Genomic DNA, 20229 nt, shown 5'->3' with positions numbered 1-20229 from the left:
ATAAAATACTAATTTCTGTAAGTCAGGACAGAGACCAATCTCTAGAATGACGACCTTAGTAGACATGAAAATAGCCAGAGAGCACTTCTTACATAAGTTATTTGTGAGAGGTGAGTGGACTCACCAGGACCGCATGGTCTGGTTGCAGGCCATCACGCAACAGGTCACTGAAACAGGTGCAGATATATGGGGAGATCAGGGTCCCCTACATGTGGCCCTGAGTGAACTATACATGGCTCCTAAAGCTAAGGATGAACAAGACAAGATGGTTAGGATAGCCGCATACCTGTACCTATATATGGGAGACATGCAGGATAAATGTACTGAAAGCCAAGATCTGGCGAATAAGCGACAGATGGCGTTAGAGAAGGTCCAATCTGACCTGGTCTCTTCTGAGCAGAGGCTGCAGGGGAGCCAGGAGTCAGAAAATGAGAGTAGACAGCACATCATTAAAATAAAGAGGGATATGGACATCCTGCAACAGGAAAAGGCTGACCAGGATACCAGATTTCTGGCCTTGCAGAAGGAGTACCAAGAAGGTTTGGACTCCCTACTGCAGAGCCAGAAAAAGCTGGAGCAACAATTAGACTTTAACAGGGCATGCACGGAGCAGGTAGCCACCCTGCAAAGTCATCTAGATAGAGTGAAGGCAGAGAGCAATAAACTGATTTTGAAAGACCTGGATACCCAGGCAGAATTTGACCAGGAACGCCAGAAAGCTGGTGTCTTTCAAAGGCAGAGGGACAACCTGGCGGCACAAATGCAGGCTCTCAGTCAGGAAAGAGACACTTTAGGCCAGGAAGTCTGCCACTTAAAAAAGGAAATTGAAGAAAATCACCTGGCCCTCCAGGGGCTGGGTGACCTCCAAAAAGAAAACCAGAACTTGGTAGAGCACACCAGAAGGGTGGAAGAGGCTCTGGCAAGAAAGGAGCAGGCCAGTAGGGATGGGACGCAGGAGGTAAACCTCCTGCAGCAAAGACTGGCCCAGTTCTCCAGGACCAACCAGGAAGCACAGAGGGAAAATGAGGCCCTCTGTCAACACAATGATAGGCTCCAACAACAGGTAGCGATGCAGGAGAGACTGATAGAGTCTAGTAAGGCCTTAACTGAGGAACTGAAGGCACAAATGCAGGCTCTTGCATTGCAACAGGGAGCAGGGGCGGATAGAGATGAGGTTCGCTGGGAAAGGGAAACTCTGGAGCATAACCTCAGGAGCCCTAGTACCAGAGGCCCTCATACCTCTCAGTCCCTGGACTCTGCAACCCTAATGTTCCCTGGCGCACATGAGCACCGGGCCACAGGGATGGCAGATTACTATCCAGCCAGAAGCATGGGGCTCATAGGCCAGTACCACCCAGGAATGGAGGGGCGGGCAGCCGGGTATGGGCACCCAAGCACGATGCAATTTGATGGGGAACCCCAGGTGAGTAGGCCCATTAAGGGCATCCTGAAAACCTCTGCCCAGTTAGGTCAGTGGGGGGGGTACCCATCAAATCCTGGCAGCAAGGAGGGATCTGAAGACTCCTCTGAGCGGTACAGGACACAGGAGACCAGGTCCCCACATTCTGCCAGCGATTCCCAGGCTCGCAGAATCCGGGAAAACCTGGAAGATCTGACGGGAACCTCGGGGAGCAGTGCCTCTGAGTCAGAAGATGAATGGACCAGGGTTACCCGAACCAAAAGGGCCAGTAAGGCAAAAAGGGCCTTGCTTAAGGACCCCTTAAAGCAGGTTAAGGCGATCAGGAGTGTCATCACGCCTTATCATAAGAACGCCAAGTATTCTGTTTGGGAACACTTGGAGCTCTATGAGCAAATGATGGAGACTTTTCATTTGAAGGACAGCCAAAGCTGTATCCAATATGTAAAGTGGACCTTCTCCCCGGAATACTCCAGTTTCTTTGCGGGGCTGGAGGACCAAAATCATTCAAGATGGTCCACCTATAAGGCGGCCATCTTGAAAAAAAATTTCTGTTCACAGAAATCCTCAAGAGGCTCGCAAGGCAGCCTACAATTTGCAATGTGGGGAGGATCAGGCCCCACAAGAATTTGTGCAAGAACTGAAACGTGCTTTTGCGCAGACCACCAGAAGGGTGCGCACAGACAGTAGAGAATTCATTAATACATTTTTTCATGCCTTGCCCAAATACATAATGACCCAGCTCGTGAGGGATTTTCACGAGAAAAGATCTTTAGACTGGGTCATTGAACAGGCTACCCGGATCTATGAGGTGCAGAAACCGGTAGATAGCAAAAGTAATGCCCAGAAAAACCCCAAAGCCAACAGCACCCCTGCTGCTGCCAAGGTGGCAGAGGTAAAGGTCACCCCCGTTTTGGATTTGGAGATGGGGGGGCCTAAAAACCTACCTGCACCTAATAATGCTAGGCCCAGAAGGTCCTCGGGCCAGTCACAAACAGGGAGTCAAGGAGGTAGTCCCACAAATGGGGTCCCTCGCTCTCCTGACTATGTAAGTCCCCGTTACAAGGGAAATCGACCCATCCTGGGTTATGTGTGGACTCCTCCAGCCCAAGGGGGGGGATCCAGCCAAGCACCTAGCCCAGGGAACTTCCCTCCTAACTTCCCACCGGAGGGCAGAAATTCTCCAAATCCTGGGCAGAACTTTTTCCCCAGGTATCCACCCAACTTCCAACCCCAAAATCCTCCACCGTTCTTTCCCCAATTCCCTGAGCCCAGACAACCTAATCCGGGAGAGGGGAGGCCAAGGGTGGAGGGGTATCCAAATCTTCCCAACCAGGGGTACTACCAAAGAAGGGATAGCTACCCTTCCCGGGATCAGCCCAGGGGAGAAAACAGGGCCCCGTATCAGCCTGAGCGGGTTTCCCAGTTAGAGCGCCAGGTCCAAAATATGGCACGGGATCTGGGTCAAATACTGAGGGCTCAGCAGAACCCTCAGATCGGCATGCCGGCGCAGAACGCACCCAACTCTGGACCTGGTGCTCCAGAACAATGACGGGGCAGCACCCCGATAACACACCGGTTCCCAGGGAGGAGGCACAAAGGGAAGGGGGGTGTAAAGCCTTGGAGGAAGCTTCCTTCCTCACTTGTAAACAGCCCCTGGAAACCCAGGAACCGGAAACAAAATCTCTTGCCCCTGAAAGTCTGCCTCCTAAGGAGCAGAGGGGGGTAGGAGAAACAAAAGACCCAAACAGACTCAGTTTGAGGAGGAGGTACAGATCTTCCAATTTGAGGGAGAGGGATCCTCAGAAGATCCTGGGAAAAGGATCTTCTCCTTCAGAGAGGGGGGAACTCCTCCCAAAGAAAAATGGGTCCCTAGGGATGCAAATCCAGACTGGGGAGATGTGGAGACTGAGCTACCGCCGCCCACCATCTCATCCCAGAACCAACAGCAAGAAAATCCCCTGGTTCAAACCCATCCTGGTGACTGCCTCCAAAAGGGGGGCGGCGGCCCGGAACCGGAGCCAGGGGAACCCACAATGGCTCTGATCTCCAGTTGCCAACTTTTTCTTTCAGATTCCCAAGGCTCTCCACAGAATTCTGCCCAAATCTCTTCGCTAGCAATGTCCAAAACCAGAAAGTTAGCCCACCAGTTGTCCAAAAATGTGCATTATCTGTGCCCCCTTGAGGAGAAGGAGGGAAGATACTATGCCCCGGGAAAAAGTACAGGGGCAGGGTACAATTTTGGCACTGGTGGACACTGGATCTCAAGCCACCCTTCTGTCCAGAAGGGCCTTTGATGAACTGAATGCAGGAAGGGGAGGGAATTACCAAATTCCTCTCACCTCACTTCCTGGACAACTCCAGAACTTTGACGGGAAGGAAATTCCCGTCGAGGGGACGGCAGATTTGGACATTAAAATTGGGCGACACAAGTTGAAACACCCGGTCATAGTTGTGACTCCAGAGGGCACCCCTTGTTTACTAGGGAATGACCTCCTGAGAAGGTTGTCACCCCTAATAGATTGCGTAAACAAGGTCCTCTGGACCCAGACTAGCCGACCAATAAAATTAAAACAGAGTGTCAACCATGTTAGTTTAAACGGCACCTGCCACATGGTTGAACAAAAATCTGACCAAGTAGAATTTCACTTCCAGAATAGCCAAATTCCTGACGTGACAGTAATAGCAGTAGGACAACAGACTGGTGATGGAGGGTCCTCTCTATTTCTGAAAATCAACCTTCCTTCCAGTCTAAAGTGGTACTCCACGCTGGAAGGAAACACTCTGAAATTCTTTACAAATCCACAATCAGATATTACCACTCCTATAGTCCAGAAAGATGTGAAATCAGCTCAGAGCCTGGCTGATATTCAGCAAATTGGAGAGCAGTTGTTCATCCCTGTCCAGTTAAATGATGGGAAGGACTCTGTTCTCGCTCGAGTGTGTGTGAACAACGGTAAGAGCTTCATCAGCGAAGCCATGTTCCGCCAACTCCCGAAAGATCCAGCCATTCCCACCTTCAAACTGATAGGCAAATGGGAAATGGATCTGGAAGCACCTAATTCCAAACATCTCCTGCCAAGCAGGTGTATGCTCAAAATCTCCATTGGCAACAAGAGCATAGTCCACAATTGTTGGGTCGTGCGAGACGTCCCTGCTGCCTTTTACTTAGGCAGTGACATTCTCAATCGCTTCGCCATTAGTTTGGACCTAATAAACTTCAAAGCTTGGTCCCGATTAGCGGATAATCCCATGGGCTTTGATGATCCAGAAAAAGCATTTAGGTCAGCTCAATTGCTACCTTATGCAGTTGAAATTCAGATCAAAGAGGAAGTCACCATCCCAGAAAGGACCCGACAATTCTCCCTGGAAGTGAAAGTTAAAAGAGGACAATATTTGCAAAACCCTGATGCTTACATACATCTAAACGCTTCTCTCCAACAGCAAGAGTTGGGGGTAAACCCAACTCCATTAGTCAACATAGAACATGACACCATTCCAATAGAGGTGGATAACAGTGACTTAAAGAGTATTACTCTAGCCGCAGGCACCATTATTGGAATGGCGGTTGATGACCGACATTTTTCCATAGCTCTAGGTAATGAACTGTTAGGGCCACTCCCCAAGGACTGCTTTGACAGTGACAGTGATGCCAATACAACACCAGACAGGATTTTTACCCGGCATGGGGGGAACTTCCTGGTGTACACTTCTTGCCCTTATGGTAAGGAAGATGTGACTTGTGACTTCAGGAGGGATGAGGTGATTTTCCAGGTCCATGAGGGCTGCCTTTCCCACCTGAAGCCTCCAGTCCAAATCAGCACTCTGACCAGGGACTTCTCCACCCAGCTGGAGGAGGCCGCTGAAATAGCCAAACCAGAAGTCTTTCCAGGCTTCAGGCAGATGGTGGAAGAGAGAGTCAACCTAGCTGATGCCTGTGTGACTCTGGAACAAAAGCAAAAGTTGAAACAAGTTTTCTTGGATTTCCAAGATCTCTTTGCGGTAGACTCATATGACTGTGGTCGCACTGACATCCACACGACAACAATCCCCACGGACCCTGGCATGACTCCAGTGTTTGTGAAGCAATATCGTTTGCCCCTCGCATCCATGGAGTCCCTTACTGAAATAATTAAGAACCTTGAGTCCAGGGGAATAATCCGTCCAGTCCACAGCACCTTCAATAATCCGGTGCTGGGAATATTGAAGCCAAACGGCCAGTGGAGACTCTGTGCCGACCTCAGGGAGCTCAACAAACGGGTCCATACTTCCCGATGGCCTCTGCCCTACATTGACCAAGGGCTGGCCCAGATCCAGGGGTCACAGGTATTCACTGCAATAGACCTGACCAATGGATACTGGACCGTGCCTGTCAGTAGGGAGGACCAATACAAACTGGCTTTTACCTTTGGGGGCCAGCAATACACATGGACCCGGACTCCCTTCGGATACCTCAACTCCGGTAATGAGTTCAATATTTTCCTACATAAGGCCATGCCCGACCTGGGTGCGAGGGGTAACCTGGCTTATGTAGATGATGTCCTCATCAAAAGTTCATCTGTGGAGGAACACATAGCGGAGATCCGTTATGTTCTGACGCAGTTGAGGGCCGCCGGAGCAAAACTTTCCTTTCAGAAAGCACAGTGGTGTAGAACCCGTGTTAATTTCTTGGGGCATGAGATTACTCCTCAGGGTCTCTGTCCCCAGGAAAAGAAAGTGGAAGCACTTCAAAAACTGAAAGACCCCACAACTCTGCGGGAACTAAGGAGCCTCCTTGGACTGACTAATTACAGCAGAAAGTTCATTGAGGGCTACGCAGAGAACACCAGACCCCTGATTCATCTCCTGAAGGGGGGGGTCAAGTGGGAATGGGGTCCAGAACAAGCCGAGGCAGTAAAACAACTCAAAAGAAGCCTCTCACAAGCGCCTTGCCTAGCTTACCCTGTCAGAAACAAGGAGTTCTTCCTGGAGACGGGGTTCTCTAATACGTGCTTGACGGCAGTATTATACCAAAAGCATGACAAGGTCAATAAAGTAATCTCCTATGCGAGAAAAACTTTATCCTCTGTGGAGGAAAAATTCAACGATTGTGAGAAGGCACTCCTGGCAACGGTGTGGGCATTGAAGAATTACCGCCCGTTTATCCAGGGGGAACACATCATAGTGGAGACTCCACACCAGCCTCTGCAATATCTCCAAAGTGACAGAATCCGGGCCGGAAATGTGAGTAATTCCGGAATTACTTCCTGGATTCTATCAATGCAAGGCTTTCCTGTGGAGGTCAGATATGGCCAAAACAAGAAGAGTCCCCTCGCGCAAGGTCTGGCCGACTTGCATGATTGTGCCAGAGAAAACTGTCTCGAGGACGAAAGTCTAAAAATAAAGGACAACATGGAGGCATACCTTAATTCCCCCCACAAAGTCTTTGAAGAAGACAAGTGTGAGGTAATGCCCACTGTCTATGTGGATGGATGCTCTTACCATGTTGACAACAACGGGGAGAAAGAACTGGTGGCCGGCGTAGGGAATGCATGGGTGAATGAGTCCCCAGAACCCTCCGCTGGATACAAAATTGGTCCCCGCAGTAGTCAGGTGGCAGAATTGATGGCTGTGCATCAGGCCATCCTCACTGCTGTCCAGCATCAACTCCACGAACTGGTCATAATCACAGATTCGGATTATGTACGGAACGGGTTCGTGGAGCACCTGGTTAATTGGAAAACCAGAGGCATGTTATGTGCTAACAACAAACCCTTGAAACATGGGAAGTTGATCCAAAACATTGATGATCTGGTCACCTCGAATGAGATGACCATCTATTGGAAAAAGATCAAGGGTCATTCCAAAGTAGAGGGACCAGACAAAACTGGAAATGACTTAGCTGATCAGCTGGCCAAAACCGGGGCCATCCAAGGGGATCTAATTGAGATTGAGTCCCTGTTGGGGGAAATCCAGGTCACTGCTATCACTAGGTCCCAGACAAATGCTCACAACGACCTTTCAATTGCACAATGGAGTAAGGAGACCCCTGATGCTGATTTGATTACCGCTCAGAAGGGGGATCCAATAATTGGTAAATTTTACCAGCACCTTGAGGACCCTGAGAACTTTCCCCTGACGGATACCGATTACATTGGGAAAGAGGACCTAAGAGTGTTGATGAAATGTCCAAAAATGTTCCGGATCCAAGACGGTTTACTGGTAAGGAAATCCAAAGCTGGCCACGATCAGTGGGTGGTTCCTACCTCATTCCGAAGCCTGATGTTAAGTCACGCCCATGATGCGGCCACCGCCGGTCATAGGGGGTTTCACACAACACTGGAAATCTTAAGAGAGGTTGCATACTGGCCACACATGGGGCAGGACCTTGACCAATACTTGAAGGGGTGTCTTGTGTGTGCACAATTTCAGCCATCATTCCTCACGCACCGTGCGCCTCTCCAAAAGAGGGGGATGACCCTGCCATGGTCAGATTTACAAATCGACTTTGTAGGCCCCGTGATTCGCTCTGCTAGGGGGAATAAGTACATGTTGACTGTGACATGCTTGTTTACCAAGTGGGTGGAATGTCTCCCAGCCCCAAATTGCAAGGCAGAAACTGCAGCTGCCCTGATGATTAACCACATCTTTTCCCGTTTTGGTCTACCTCAAAGGATTGAGTCAGACAGAGGTAGCCACTTCACCAGTGAAGTAATGACAAAGATGTGGGAGATACTGGGGGTCAAAAGGAAGTTGCATATTGCTTACAGGCCAGCTTCTTCTGGAGCAGTAGAACGCTACAACCGGACAATTGTGAGCATCTTAAAAAAGTTTGTGGCAGATTCTGGGCCAAGTTGGGATATCCGATTACCTCTGGTCCTAATGGCCATCAGATCTACCCCTTCATCTGCAACCAAAATGTCACCATTTGAGTTGATGACTGGGCGCAAGATGGTGCTTCCGCAGCATTTGCTCTATAGGACCCAAGAGCAGACACTGATAAATGCCTCCACTACTCATGAGTATGGGAGAATTTAAGGAAACACCTCCAACATGCTTTTGCTTACGCTCAGCGGAATCTAGAAAGATCGGCTGATAGCATGAAGACCCACTATGACCTGAAGACTTCCAGGAAGGAATATCAGGTGGGGGACCGGGTCTATCTATACAATTTCCAAAGAAACCAGGCAAAACAGCGGAAATTCTTGCCTACATGGAAGGGACCCTTTGAGATTATAGACAAAATCTCCCCTGTGGCCTACAAAATCCACATCCCCAAAGGTCCTTTGGCAGCGGGGGAAGACAAGTGGGTCCACATAAACCAGTTGAAATGTCGCCATCCCAGGCACACTCTGCAACAACTGGAGGAATCCTCTGGAATCCTAGCGGGTACTGTCTCAGACTAATTCAGTTCCAATCATAAAACATACCACATCTAGTCTCTAAAATATTGTGATTTGCATGAAACTGTCTCTTAGTTATACTGTTTTTTTTTCAAAATAAGAATGTAATGTTTCGTTATGATGAAATGCATATGCTGCCCCACTATCTCAACAGTGGTGGAAGAAATGTCCATGAATAGGTATTGCCGCTCTTCCTTTGTCGTCCTAGGAGAAAGAAAACCTGGAGACGGGCCAAGGAGGACGATCCGGAGACCGGGAGCAGAGACGCAACGGGCCCGGGATACCGCCCAATCTTCCCATCAGGACCGGCGAGGAGAACCGATCGATCCGACCGGATGGAGGAAAAGATGCTGAACTGTGCCATCTATTGGAAGAAGATGAGGAAACATCCCAGGTCTTGCGAATCCCATCAGTGAAACAGAATGGCCATCGCAAGAGGGGGGCTTGTGGGATGTTTTTATCCACGCATCCAAGCCCTACCTCAAAACTGTGCAGTACTGACATGGAAAACATCATGATGGCCAGAGCTTCCCAGAAAATGCACAGGGAAATGCATGAAGAATAGGCTGCCACTCATTTTTGCCGAGGTTATGGGCACAGAAGGACACTGCCTAAAACCACCATTGGACTACCCACACAGTAGTCTGAAACCATTGGGAATGGCAATGCTGATTGCCAAAAGCAAACCCATAACTGTTGGGAATTCATTTTCTTAAATCCCAAAAAGGGGTGCAGTGCCAGTACTCACCACTATCAAAAAGCCGGCGTTTTAAAACAACACCAGATTTTACTTTTTTGTGTAAAACTGAATAAATGAACCCAAAGCAGGCCAAAGAAAGACTTACTGAGAGGTGGATCCAATGTAAAGTTATATTCTGAAGTGACTTGAAGGTTTATAACAAGACTGGCTGAGCTGTGGATTTCAGCAGTTTAAGTAAATTTGGACTGAAAGACACTAAAAAAATCTAAATGTTTAAAAGAAATGAGTGACCTACTTTTGAGTGTCACATAGGTTGCAATTGTTTAAATGTCATAGTTTTAAACTTAGAATCAGCATCCTAGCTGCATATGTAAAAAAATGTCTTGACTTAAACTGGGGAACAGAAATGACATGTAGCTAAAAACTGGCTTAAAGAGATTCCAATTTTGCCTGGCAACTACCCCCCATCAGGAGTGAAACTTGAGTCACAGCTGTGTTCCCAGGCCTATCTGCCTTTTGCTGGCCACACTAACGATATGCCATCTCTCTGATAATTGAATTAAGGGGAGCCCCCACAGAATACAGGAGCTCTGAACAATGCAACCCCCTTCACCCAGGCAGAAGGTTTATTGCAGATGTCGTAAATGGAGCTTCCTCCTGGAAGGACAGGGGAGGAGCACTGCCTGTGAGAGCAAGCTGGCTTGGCAGAACTGGAAAAACCAGAAATTCAACCTTGTGCTGGGGGGAAACCACACCCCTTTGGGGCCAGAACATAACTCTAAAAAGATGAATAACTCATAGTACGGACTTGTGAAAATTATTTAAATGATACCATAATTCTTGTGATTTTTCTGCCCACATTTTAAGACGTGTTAGGACCCGGTGGTATGTTCAGGGGGGTTTTAGCGGAAAAGAGGATATTACTCAAAATGTGTGCATGTGAAAAATCTGACACTTCATCAACTAATGTCCATACTCCTTGCGCACATGTGTGTAAATTTGGGTTAATGTCCGATATTGCGAAACCAGTTAAAAAGTGAAATATGTGCCATTTTTGAACCCAAGCCCCCAGGAAGAGCAGATTTGGACAGGGTATACCTCCTGTGATATGTGAAGGGTGCATGTAATTTTAAACAAATGTGTACCTGTGCAAATATGTTTTTTTTGAGCAAATATAGATTGTGTGTAAAGTTGACAGGGGTGGGTTCTCTGTATCATAAACAGACCTCATCATGATGACACTTCATTTCATTCCCCCAATCAGGGGAGAAATGAAAGCTTGGCCAATGACAAGTGGAGAGGGGTAGAGCCTAGTGATGCTGCACACACACCCATTTTAAAAACAGATAAAAGCAGACAGACAGGACAGATAGAGAACCTTCAAATCCATTTGCAGCTGGAAGCTCTGCCAAAATTCCATACCTTACCTCCATCAAACCTCCAGAGAGCCAAACTAGAGACTTCAATCTATCCAGAACTAGAGACCCAGACCAGCAGAGCAGAGCTGATCCAGACCACTGTTAGCAGAACCAGAGAGCTGACCCAGATCACTGTGAAGTGCAGAGACCAGAGTCCAGTCTAAAACCTGACCAGATCCGTGGCGAGGCCCATTTAATTCAAGAATATAGTGTGAGTACCTAGCAAACTGTGCAGAACCGATCTCTTAGTTAAAATAATATAATGCAATCTATTTAATCTAAGTAGAACTGCCTCCTAACTGTCACCTGTCATTTGCAAAGCTGTCACCTGTCATTTTCTAGTTGCAAGCTGCACTTGTCTTTTTGAACTTTAAAATTTCAAATCTGAAAAACGACCTTTATTTAATCGCTCATATCTCCGTAACCGTTTGTGCTAGAGACTTGCAGTAACTTTCATCTGAAAGCTGAGATCCTAGGCTGTCCTAGGACCCCAAAACGATAGTGATAGTCCTTGTAGTTCCTCTGTAATCGCGCCCGGCGCACCCGCGAATTTTACCGCGATTTGCAAATTTCTTCACGTGTAAAAATCTGCTGCTGCTTGCCTTCCATTTGTCAGAAATTCGTTTAACCTGCTAATCATCCATGAATCATTGCAAGAGTGAGCCTGGACTAATATTAACTAGATACCACTCACCCTGAACCTCCTAGAGGGAATTAAAAGCATTTTAGTATATTTTTCACTTCATTGCCAGCACATATAAAAGCATTTTGGGCCTGTGTTTAAAACTCCGATCTGTAGTCTAAGCTTGCTGGGGTGAACTGAATTACATTTGATTGCATTTCTGAGAACTGTGTGCTTTCCTTCCATTTCCTTGCATTGCATAAAGGGGGGAGGGGACTGCCAGAGAAAAGTGATTACATTGTTTTGTTGAACGCATATTGAGTATTTTCTGTACTGCATTTTCATTCCACCTTGCATCCATTTGAAACCATAAGGTATTGTTGCTATCTTATCCATCCTATAACTCCTAAGTGATTATAAAGAAGTGTGCTAGTGCCAGACTATCCATTATTGATTACTGATCAGATTAAGTGTGATATTCAATTATTAAATTATTATAAAGGGTGATATATATATCTATTGTTTAATTTATCAAATAAACCTTTAAACGTGCAAAACAGAACTACTTCTTGGCTCAGTGGGGTCAGGAGGATTCCAAGAGAGGGGTGTTATATAGGGGTAGTCATCCAGAACGCATGAACTGGACATAAAGATATATCAATAAGGGTTTCCATTCAGTATCCCAGACTAGGCGTTGACTTAGCTGTAGTGTTGAATTGAATCCTCTTACAGTGAGGACAGGATGTCCTGAGTTTTTGAAATGAAGTGAGAGGCCAGTGCCATGCAGAGGGCCTGGGAGGGGACAGGAGAGGTGGAGACTGCAGCAGGGTTGGCCAGCTCCTTGCAGATTTTGAAGAGTTCGGCCGAATTGTTAGATGCCGAAGAGATGCGGGCTTGGATAAGGGCTCTCTTCGTAGTGAGAACGGAGAGCCGGTATTGCCTCTGGAGCAGGCGGCAGGCCAGTTTGTCAGAGGATGAACATGAAGCACGCCATTTCCTCTCTGCCACCGTGCACTTGCGTTTAAGGGTGACGAGATCTGAGTCATACCAGGAGTTACATTTGGCTTTGGGCTTCAGGCGGATCCTCATGACAGGGGCAAGGATATCAAGGGTATCAGATATAGCAGAGTGGAGAGTGGAGAGGGCTGTGTCAGGGTGGGAGTCAGCCGAAGCAGGCTGGGGGGCGAGAAGGTGGTAGCGAAAGCCTCGACTGACATGCGCTTCATGGGTCGGATAACTGTGAAGGTGGGTGGCAGTGATGAGGGTGGCTTTGCCTGTGGGGTAGGGAGGGTGAGGTGGGAGGGTAGGAGAAAGTGATCACTCCAGGAGAGAGGAGTGGAGAGAGGGACAGAGAGGGGAAGGTCAGAAGAGATCAGAGCATCGAGAGTGTGCCCTGCAGAATGGGTCGGCCCAGACAGGAGAATAGAGAGTGAGAGAGAGTCGCAGAGGTCGCGAAAGAGTCCAGAGGGAGGACAGGAGGCATCAAGGTGGATATTGAAGTCTCCAAGAAAGAGGAGTTGAGTGGTTGAGGACAGGAGTGAGGAGGAGAGGTCAGCCCACTCAGAGAGGAAGGCGGAAATTTGACCAGGAGGCTGATAGATAGTAGCCACAGTAAGGGAATGGCTAGGAGAGAGAGAGAGTCGGCAGATGAGGCATTCAAAGGAGGAGTAGGTCTGCGTAGGAGTGACAGTGGCAGGAATCCACTCAGGGAAGATAAGGGCCACACCCCCCCAGCACGGTTGGGCCTTGGCAAGGAGAGGATCTTGTAACCGTCAGGTAGGAGTGTGTCAAAGCTGGTGACAGAGCTGGCCGTGAACCATGTCTCAGTGAGACCGAGGAGGTCAAGGTCCAGTTCCTCAAGAAGGCGACAGATATCAAAGGAATGTTTGACGGCAGAGCGAGAGTTGAGAGTGGCAATGTGGAGAAGGTTGCCATCCTTGAAGGATTTCCAGGGAGGGGTACAGATCAGAGGTACGCCCTGTGACAAGGTGAAGAAGAAGGAGCCAGAGAGAGGGCAGGGTGAGAGGGTGGAGGCAAGGTAGCCGAGGACAGGGAAGAGGGGACAGCAGGAGAGGAAAGGAAGTTGATGAGGCGCGGGAAGCGTCTATCAAAGAGGTGGAGGTTGGCCTGAGGGCCTTGGACGAAGACACTCCCATTAGCGTAGACATTAATGATGGCCTTAGAGGAGCGGAAGGGGGCCAAGAGGACATTCCAACGGGTGCCACCATTAATGGGAGAAGAGGAGAAGGGAGAGAGCACAGAGACCATATGAAGGGTCCATTGGTCAGGAGAAGGCACGAAAAAGAGGATGTCAGTAAGAGTGTCCTTGGAAGAGGCACTGGTGTAGGTGTCCGTGATAGGGAGGCCTGGGTTGGAGACCAGGATATCCTTTTTAAACTTTTTCCTACCAGATTTAGTGAAGAGAACAGGATAGTTAATTGAGAAGCAGTTAGAGAAGATAGGAGTGACAGAGAGCACCATGGAATAAGGAGGGAGTGGGGGCGGGGAGACAGACGAGAGCAAGCGGACAGGAATAAAGCGGCAAGCCCTAGTTTACCACAATTACAGAGCAACAGTAACAGTAAATACGAGTTAGGTACCCAGTGTAGAGGCCACCTAAGTTTGAGAATCCTGCGAGGGAGGAAAAGCCCTAGTTTACCACAATTACAGAGCAACAGTAACAGTAAATACGAGTTAGGTACCCAGTGTAAAGTCCACCAAAGTTTGAGAATCCTGCGAGGGGAGAAAAAGCCCTAGTTTACCACAATTACAGAGCAACAGTAACAGTAAATACGAGTTAGGTACCCAGTGTAGAGGCCACCTAAGTTTTAGAATCCTGCGAGGGGAGAAAGCCCTAGTTTACCACAATTGAAGGTACACACTGAAGTGGTGTAGGTTGGTGGGCGAGTAGGTGGAGCTAACCAGAAAGAATGGCGGACCGGCGCCTGGCGTCCCCTGCAGACACCTGCAGACACGATGGGAGCCGCAGCCGTAGGAGCCGCCCTTTGCCTAAGGGGCCCTTAGCCGCGGGGGGCTGCCGGGCAGGGGGGCTGCCCAGGGGGGAGCAGTTATAAGGCAGAAGGAGGGGAGGAAGGGGGAGAGGGGGTGTGGGCAGGCAGGGAGGCGGGAAGGGAGAGGAGGACCAGGAAGTGCCTGAAGAGGGAGGGGGGAGCGGGCCCAACAACGCGCTCGGTGCGCGCTCACCAACAAGATGGAAATAAGTTGTAAAACACTCACAGGAGGTCCGGAGGACCTGGCAAGGCTTGGTTTGGCCTGCAGTCCCACAGGGCTACCGTCGACTGCTCTCACCCGCTCCGCTGTACAAAGAAGCGAGCGGGGGGAGCAGCCGTCGAGTAGTCCAGGGAGGGACTAGCCAGGCAACCAATCAGAGGGGGGGGTGGGCTTTCAGGGAGGCGGGAAGGGAGAGGAGGACCAGGAAGTGCCTGAAGAGGGAGGGGGGAGCGGGCCCAACAACGCGCTTGGTGCGTGCTCACCAACAAGATGGAAATAAGTTGCAAAACACTCACAGGAGGTCCGGAGGACCTGGCAGGGCTTGGTTTGGCCTACAGTCCCACAGGGCTACCGCCGACTGCTCTCACCCGCTCCGCTGTACAAGGAAGCGAGCGGGGGGAGCAGCCGTCGAGTAGTCCAGGGAGGGACTAGCCAGGCAACCAATCAGAGGGGGGGGGGGTGGGCGGGCAGGGAGGCGGGAAGGGAGAGGAGGACCAGGAAGTGCCTGAAGAGGGAGGGGGGAGCGTGCCCAACAACGCGCTCGGTGCACGCTCACCAACAAGATGGAAATAAGTTGCAAAACACTCACAGGAGGTCTGGAGGACCTGGCAGGGCTTGGTTTGGCCTGCGGTCCCATAGAGCTACCGCCGACTGCTCTCACCCGCTCCGCTGTACAAAGAAGCGAGCGGGGGGAGCAGCCGTCGAGTAGTCCAGGGAGGGACTAGCCAGGCAACCAATCAGAAGGGGGGTGGCCAGGCAGGGAGGCGAGAAGGGAGAGGAGGACCAGGAAGTGCCTGAAGAGGGAGGGGGAGCGGGCCCAACAACGCACTCGGTGCGCGCTCACCAACAAGATGGAAATAAGTTGCAAAACACTCACAGGAGGTCCGGAGGACCTGGCAGGGCTTGGTTTGGCCTGCAGTCCCACAGGGCTGCCGCCGACTGCTCTCACCCGCTCCGCTGTACAAAAAAGCGAGCGGGGGGAGTAGCCATTGAGTAGTCCAGGGAGGGACTAGCCAGGCAACCAATCAGAGGGGGGGGTGGGCGGGAATGGAGGCGGGAAGGGAGAGGAGGACCAGGAAGTGCCTGAAGAGGGAGGGGGGAGCGGGCCCAACAACACACTCGGTGCGCGCTCACCAACGAGATGGAAATAAGTCGCAAAACACTCACAGGAAGTCCGGAGGACCTGGCAGGGCTTGGTTTGGCCTGCAGTCCCACAGGGCTACCACCGACTGCTCTCACCCCCTCCGCTGTACAAAGAAGCCATGACGGGATGAATATCTTACAATGATATGAATGGTCGTCGGGGGGGTGACACCAGTTCACTGACCTATGACGACAACAACGTTCTCTCTAGACTCGGCTACTGTAACAGCTTCATTCTGAACCTTCCTTCTTCCACTCTGCAACCCCTCCAGCTTATCCAGAATAGGGCAGCAAGACTTATCCTTGGCTTTAAGGCCAGGGACCACATCTCTCCTGCACTAAAAAGCCTTCACTTGCTCCCGGGTTGCTGCATGGATTAAATTCAAATCCATCTGCATCATCCACAAGGCTGTCTGGTGTTGAGGACCACACTATCTTCAACTCTATCTCACCAAACACTCTTCCTCTAGACCACTTCGGTCCTCTGGCACCAAGTCTTTGTGTGTAAAGCATTTTGCCAAACTGAGAGCAGGGGGGGTCACTCACTTTCCTCTGCAGGCCCCCTCCTTTGGAATAGCCTCCCCCCCTGCACCTGTAGAAGGATCTCCTCAAATTCCGTAAGCTCTTTAAGACTTTCCTCTTTTTCTCCTCCTTCCCGCCTTCTCTTCTCTGCTAATCTCACAGTTGATGAATCGGTGTCCTGGGTCCTTATGCATCCCAGGGGCCTTGACCTCCCATACCAATTCTTCCCAGCTCCTGTCTTTCCACAGCATTTTGCATCTGCTTCTCTGTGCCCCGGAGACTCACACTTACACCTCCCTTGGCCCAGGCCATGTAGCACTCAACACTTCTAGCATTTTGTCCATGGCTCACCCACGGGCTCGGAACTCCCCAGCACTTAACCCCTCTTCCCTTTTCCTTCTGCACTTGCACGCTCTGAATACTCACAAGGCATAGGAGGTTCATTCCCCTCCCTCTTCCCCCTCTGCTCCTTAAATATGGTGTTGTAATTATTGTAATGTACTTCCCACTCTCCCTTCCTCCCTCCCCTGTGGGTGCTTTGAAACAGTATATTCTTATTGTATAAGTGCCTTACAAGCAAACAAAAATAAATAAATAAACATGGAGCAGAATGCACATACAAAACTTTGAATTGGGCTGTAATGCCCCATTCGGACGTGATATCATCCATCGGACCCCATAAAAGTTGACGTGAATGCTACATAGCTGTAGACAATTTCTGGAATTGCTTTATGCTTGACATGTACTTCCACATGCGATACAGTTAATGTTCTAATTCAATACGGTGTAACAGTTTCTGCTCATGATGCTTCATGTATCTGTTACCCTACAGTCCCCTTTCCTGCACTTATTAGACACTCGTGGTCTGCACTTCTGTACACCTGCTCTTGCCACCCGTTGGCTGAACTACTTGTTTCTGTTTTTCCTTTTGTCTTGTACTTCTCTATCCTCCCACCTCCCCCAGGTTCTTCTCCTGTAAGTGGTTTTAACCCAGCACTCCACCTAAGTCAATGCCTGGCATGAGATGCCCAGCTGGAACCCTTAATTATATATTTTTATGTCTAAAGTTCTTTTATTTCTGAATGATGTACCCTCATATCACGCCCCTCTCTTTGAATCCCCCCTGTCTCACTGAAACAAGAAATAGGTTGTTTTGCAAAGTTAAAAGATTTATTTTATGAACTGAACAATATATATCACACTTTTATGAATTTGAACAATATCTAGATATCACACTTATTAAGTGTAAATTAATATTTATACAATGATCACCAATGGGTGATATTACAATCAACAATCTCCTTAATCAATAGAAGTATGGATGAGAAGAATAATGTAGCATATAATAAAACTTTGTGTGGGTTCAATGAAATGCAATGATAGAAAATTAATACATCACAGAAATAATACTTGATATGAATTCAATCAAATGCAACATAATCACTCTTTCCCCCTGATACTGCTCAACCCCCCTAATATGCAGTATAGAGATGGAAGGAGAGAAAACAGGTTTCAGGACTAAACACTCTACAAATGCAGTTTCAATCCCAATTCCCCCCAGCAAGCTTAGAGAAAAACAGGAATGATTTTAAAACAGGTCGATTGCTTTTGAATGTGATTTTTAATTGAATGGGAAAAATGCTAAAATGACTTTAATTCTCTAATTTGAATTCAGAACTAGTGGGAGCTGCTTTGGATAGCTTGAGGCAAACACTAGCAATGACTGGCAGATAGGAAACTGAATTCAGAGGTTGAATGTAAAGAATAGCTATTTTACATGGGATGAAATTGAGCCAAATGCAAAATCGCGGCAAACTTTTCAGCGCGCATTAAGCGCGAGTGCGGCAAAACTATAAGGACTTGAAATGCAGGTTTGAAAGCAGAAGATGTTAGCTTCAATTTAACACTTACATTTCGTTCCTAGCATGTACGGTTCGGAAGTTATGAAGGTTTTAGTAAAAGTCGATTTTTCTCAAAAAGAGTCAAGATTTCAAATGAAAGATGTGCTTTTGAAGATTACAACAAGGATAGGCTTTACACTAAGGGGCAATGAAGATGCGAGATACCAACGATACAGCCACCAGTCCAGAGGCGCCTCTGTCTGATCTTTGCCCGCTGCAACACTTGCCTTTCTTCAGCAAATATATATTAGCGCAAAGATGATTTATCACTACAATTATCACAGGACTATGTGGATGAGAGAAGAATTCAGGACAGACAAAAGAGTTTCTACAATGCAGTCTGGATATGATAGAATGGGTTGGATAGGATTACTTAAGACTAAGAGATTGGCTATGGACAGTTCTACGCTAAATACTGACAACTATGGTTTTAAAATAGGCCTGTCAGGATCTGATCAAAGGGTTTTGGACTGGAATCTGCTAGCCACCGGACAGGATTCAGGCGCTTGGTTCTGCACTCAGCAACGCACTTTGGTCTCTGCACGGCCTCTTGGACTGGATCTGATGGGTTGGTTCTGGGTTACAGCTCTGCTCTACTGGTTTGGATCTCTGGGTTCCAGCAAGAGTTCTTGGCAAGAAGCAGAAAAACAGCACAGCCCGGCTGTTCAATTCGATGTGCCCCTTGGAAGTTTGGGCGTAAATCAGGTTGCAAGATTTTAAAGGCCAGCTGAGAAGGGTTCAGCTTTGGATTGGGCCTTCTGCTTTCAGAGTTCTGGAGTCTGGATCTGGGTTCTTCCTGCAGAGCGCTTCACCAGTAAATCAGTTGATGGGTGAATGTGTGTCTGTCTCTTAGTTCCTCAACAGTCCCTATTTATGTATTTCCCAAGGGGTTGGGGAGGCCGATTATACTAAGCCCACCCTCTAGGAAACTGATTGGTCAAAGTATTCCCTCTCTCCTGATTTGAGAAGGAAACCAGAGTGTCATGATGTGTCATGATGATGCTGTGTTTATGGTCCAGGGAAAAAACTCCCCTTTGTTTCTACACAGAAAATATATTTTTCATATAAAGCATATTTACAATATCACCAACCTGCTAATAATACATATTTACATCCCAAATTAAATAAGGCACGTATCTGTCCAAGTCCCATCTTCCTAAGAGTTTCGGTTCACAATTGACAGTTCTTCACGCTTTTGGTTGGTTACCCAGTGTCAGATCTGTACAAATGTTTCCACATACATGCGCATAACATCTGGGCATACTCCTGTAAATTTTCATATTCCTAGCATCATCACAATTGCTACAATATCAACATTTCAGTGTTTCAGTCTCTGAATATCGCACAGATTCCAGAGTAGTTTCTACTTGTGAGCAACATTTTCATTTTAACAACCTATAAATTCCAGATTTTTAACAATTTGGCACAGTTTTCTATGAGTCTTTTTCTCAAAACTATATTTTCTTCAGTTACAGATACACATTTCAGTCTAGCCCCGCCTCCAAGGTTTGGCTGAGCCAAGAGCAACCTGAGCCTCTTCCTGCCAGCAGCTGGTTTCTGTTGATGCCCAAATTTGTATTTCCTTTCAGTCAATGGAGTCCTTTGTCTCCTGTCAGAGCAACAGGCCAAAGTCCTCCTCCCACCTCCTTTCACAACTCCCTGCCAGTTCCTCAGCAGAGAGCAGGGGGGAAGATTCCTTTGTTTGGTAGAAGCTATGGAATGTCTTTGAAGCCCACTGTGGCTGGCTTTAACTCACTTTTAAAACAATGTTTAAAATAGTCTTTTTCTAAAATACAATTTACATTTTTAACAAATATAGCCACAAATCTCTTAATTCCAGCCTTTTTAAACATAAAGTCTGAATTGTAACTAGCTATATTGCTTTTGATGGAA

The sequence above is a fragment of the Ambystoma mexicanum genome, chromosome 1q, assembly GCF_040938575.1.
Source record: "Ambystoma mexicanum isolate Mex_15411 chromosome 1q, UKY_AmexF1_1, whole genome shotgun sequence".
NCBI classification, from domain to species: Eukaryota; Metazoa; Chordata; class Amphibia; order Caudata; family Ambystomatidae; genus Ambystoma; species Ambystoma mexicanum.
Note: the sequence above shows the minus strand (reverse complement) of the source record.